We start from the raw sequence: 4,532 nt of genomic DNA on the forward strand, positions 1-4,532 counted from the left end.
TATATATAATTGAGCTATATCACCTAACATTAAATTTTTACTTACTTAAGTTTCTCTCAGCTCCTTTCTCGTGATGAAAATTTTCAAACTGAAGGAATTTACCCCGGGTGTTTGACAACTTGGCTTTAGTTTTGATTTCAGACCATCAACAATCGAAAGGTTTCATTTTGTTAACTTTTCATTGAGATTTTTGTGTGACGTTCGGAAGCCGGAAGTAAGTTTATATGAAAAAGGCGATAGCTTGTCCTTTATCTTGACCGTGCCGAGTAAAAATCAGGGCAATAATACCATTTATAGGTGAAAGAGTTTTGAAGGCATTTTCAGAAAGTTTGCTTCAGGGAAGAGCAAGCAACCCTGGAAAATAAATACAGAGCTTCAAAAATAAGTAGATATAAGTCTTAGCACTCATTTGGTGATGAATGACATTTTTTTATGAAAGTAATTTGTTTTACGTAATAATTTTGGAAAATGTGTCCACTTTATGTCCCAAATGTCAAAATGTGTCCATTTTTTGCCCTATTATGTTATTATGTCCAGGCACATAGAAATATGTTCTTTAAACATAAAATATGTCCAGTTGGCAACCCTGTGCACGACCCAGTTGCACTATTAATCTCACTATTATCTAAGTTAATCTACATATAAATGTAGCAGTTTCAAAATTTTAACACTGCTGTTAAAATTTCTGATTCTGTTGATAGAAGAGCTTTATTAAAGGTTTTATTTTTGTATGGTATACCAGACAAATAAATTAAAGTGATTAGTGCTATGTACGAGAATAACACTACTGCAGTTAAGGTAGGAAATGAGGTTAGCAGCTGTTTTTGTATTAAATCAGGAGTTAAGCAGGGTTGTGTTCTACCCCCCTTTATATGGATTGTTTTGATGGACTTTGTCTTAAGGAGCACAGGAAAGGCAATGTGAGACCTCGGAATCAAATGGGAAGGAAAAAGTCTCCTGGACTTAAGATTATGCTGATGATTTAAGCATCCTAGCTAAAACTGTGAGAAAAATGAATGAACTTTTAGAGGTTTAGTAAGTTCAGGGTGCTAGAATAGGTTTGAAAATTAATGTTAAAAAGGCTAAGTCACCAAGGGTAGGAGTTGGTGAAGATGAAAAGGTGACGTTGGGTAATGACAAGATTGATCAGGTGGGCAGCTTCACTTACCATGGTAGTATTGTTAGAGGAGATGGTGGGAGCAGTGAAGATGTTAAAAGTAGAATAGCCAAGGCTCAGGGTGTTTTTTCACACTTACAAAAAATTTTGGAAGAATAGGAAAATAAGTCTGCTAAACAAGATTAGAATATTAGAAGCTACAGTAATGACAGTGGTCAAATATGGCTCTGAAGCATGGGCTCTCAGAAAAGCGGATGAAGATTTGCTAGATGTTTTCTAGAGAAATTGCTTAAAGATTGTTCTGGATACCTGGCTGACTGACCATATTTCAAACAATAGGCTGTAGGAAAAATGCGGTTCAATACTGCTCTCTAGGGCTATAATGAAAGAAAGGTTGAGGTGGCTAGGGCATGTTGTGTGGATGAAGGATGACAGATTGCCAAAGATTGTCCTTTTCAGCCAACCGCCTAGGGCTAAACGGAAAGAAGGTCGTCCTCTTCTGGGGTAGGAGGATGTCTTAAAGAAAGATTTAAAGGAAATGGGAACTTCGTGGGTGGGTGTAAATAGGGAGGCTTTGAATAGATTTGGATGGAGGAGGAGCGTGCGTAGCTGTATTGGCCTCAGGCAGCTTGGTGCTGCGGTGAGTTGTTAGCAGTAGCAGTAGTAGTATTGAACATAAGATACATGGATCCAAGAGATTAAAAAACATTTTATAGACGGCAAGACTACCTCAACTGCTGCCATCTTTTTACCTATAGTCATAGATGGCAGCACACCCGCTAAGACACACGGGTATAGTGAAAGAGAGACATGCAAAAACTTAGGTTCATTTAAGATCCCTTAGTGCCCGCGCTAACAGAGCTTAAATGAACTTAACTTTTCTCAATCCCCAGAAATAAATTCTTAGCCCTATGTAAGGGGGGGGGGCCCAGCTTGAACTATCCATCCTCTCTAAAAAATTTTTCCAATTCGTGAAAAAAATAATAAAAAACATGAAAACAAACATTTGACCACAGATACCTCAATAGCTACTTGTTTCTTTTGTATCCCTTCCCGAAACAAATTCCGGATACGGGCCTGCCATGAGTTGCTCTTTGTTTGGTGGCTGATGCATACACGGGTAAGTGTACAACAGTATTAAGTCAAATAAAATAATGGGATCACTTATGTAGTAGGTCTTTTAAGGTCTATCAGGTCTCCCTTTTAAAAAATGTCAATACATCTAATAGCACATACCACGCGTGGTAGATGGGCACCTTATATTGGGTGGAGGAATGGGGTGGTAGAAGCTTGCTTGTACTTGGTTTGGAGTCGGCCACGCGCGGTGTGACAGTTAGCACTTGTAGATGTTCATAAAGTGCCGGAGATTGCGCAAATTCTTCAAGAAATTCTTTGAAAGCTCAATAAGGACTAAATTCTTCAATTTTAATTAACATTAATTAAGCTTTTTATCATTAAACTTCATGATTAAACTCTAAGGTCTTTAAAACATTAGAAGGCTTTTGGAAGGACTTAAAAAGAAGAAAAGTATTTCAAATCATTGTCAAACCAAGGAATAAATTTCAAAGGTTTTTTTGTGCATTGTTATTGTTAATATTTGCCGTTTACAAACTAAATCAGCAGAATTATCATAGAAAACATTTCTATTTACTTTCATTTAGTTTTAAAACTAATAATTTATCCTTAACTTTGAATTTTTATTATTAAATTCTGCTTTTTATTAAAATTCTGAGTTAAAATTGTCGACAAATACAACGTTACAAAAAATAAAAGCAGAGTAACGTTTCTTAGATTACAGAGTTGTTGAGCAATATATTTAACAAAGAATTTTCTGTTTTTACTTCACTTTCGTAGACTTTTTTTGTCCAGGGAGACTGAAGCTGAACTCAGAATTGGAAAATTTCATCACTTGTTACTCCCTTATAAACCTAAACGAGGTCAGAGAGGGATAAAAATATATATCTGTCTGTAATTTATTCTTTAACCCCCCCCCCCACAACATAAGAAAATCCTCGATATGCCCTTGTAAACAAAAACAATTAGGATTTTTTTATGACAGTGAAACGTATTCAAAACTCAAATGAATATTTTAATTGGCCGTGTCCAGACTGTAAGCTACACCGCTGATGATTACACTGGGTGTGTTGCTGATGTTCAGTATTCTGTTGAACCAAAATATGATTAAAAGCCAGCATAGAAACTCGCTTACCCTGAACCAGCATACAAGCCATCCTACGCAGCACCAACTTACAAAGCCCCAGCATACCCAGCACCTGAATACCCAAAGCCTTCTTACAGACCACCAGCCTACCCAGCCCCTAAGTACTAGAGAAAAAATATTTTGCTAAAAATATTTTTATATTTAGAAATAAAATCTACAAGTGATAATCTGTAAATATTTACTTTATTTTGACGTTAGAAAAAAAGAAACAAGATAAAAGTTCTGCATTTACTTTGAGGTGTAAAACAGTTTCGAAAAGCCTATTCTAAAATTATATTTTTCAAGAAAAAATATCACTAGCCCTGCTGAAAGAAGAAGAAAAAAAAAAAAAAAAACACACAATAACCTGTCGAAACGGCAAGAAAACTGTCCAAAAAAGTTATCAACTTCCTGGATGTCATAAGCAAAGCAATTTCGACTTAAAAAATCACAACCTTTCTGATGATAATCTATTGGTTTGACTCAAGCAGTTTCATGACTGTCTAGAAAAAATAGACTAAATAATTTTTATTTACTATTATTATTATTAACTATAATTCTAAATTGAAGGTTCTAATTATTTATACAGTTAACTATTGATAAATAATTATAAAAACGTCGCATCTATTTACAATTTTGCTATTATACTACTTTTACAATACAGTTACGTAATTGTAATACTAATAATTTATCCTTTTTTTACTCTGGCAGGACAACGCAAAAAAAAATCCAAATTTTAATGCTAGAACCCCCCCCCCCTCCCGCCAAAAAATAAAAAATTTGATAAATTATATTAAAAAAGAGAAAATTTTATTCTAATTTTCTGAAGTAAAAACCTCTGAGTCCTTTAGAACCTCTATCCCCGGAGAACGATAAATGAAAACAAGTTACCTAAGTTCGTTTTAGTTATTCGTCAGCTAATTGACCTTGAAACTGGAAATGCACAATAAGTGCATTATTTGTCATTATTTATACCATTATTTATCTACAGGATGGGCAGGGGCAAGCTTCTTAATAATAATTTTAATGGATTTATATAATCTAAAAGATATTAAATTTAATAGTTATACTTCTTTGTTTCAATTATTTTGATTACTTTCGTAAAATTCACTGTATCTTCAACTATTGCGACACCCTTTTGCTGAAGTGTAAGAACTATATTTAAAGCCTGAGTACTTTTTTGAGCTACCTATAACCGAAGCTTACTGTTCAGCT

The sequence above is a fragment of the Artemia sp. Qi Xiang Cuo genome, chromosome 17, assembly GCF_049724085.1.
Source record: "Artemia sp. Qi Xiang Cuo chromosome 17, ASM4972408v1, whole genome shotgun sequence".
In the NCBI taxonomy this organism is placed as follows: Eukaryota; Metazoa; Arthropoda; class Branchiopoda; order Anostraca; family Artemiidae; genus Artemia; species Artemia sp. Qi Xiang Cuo.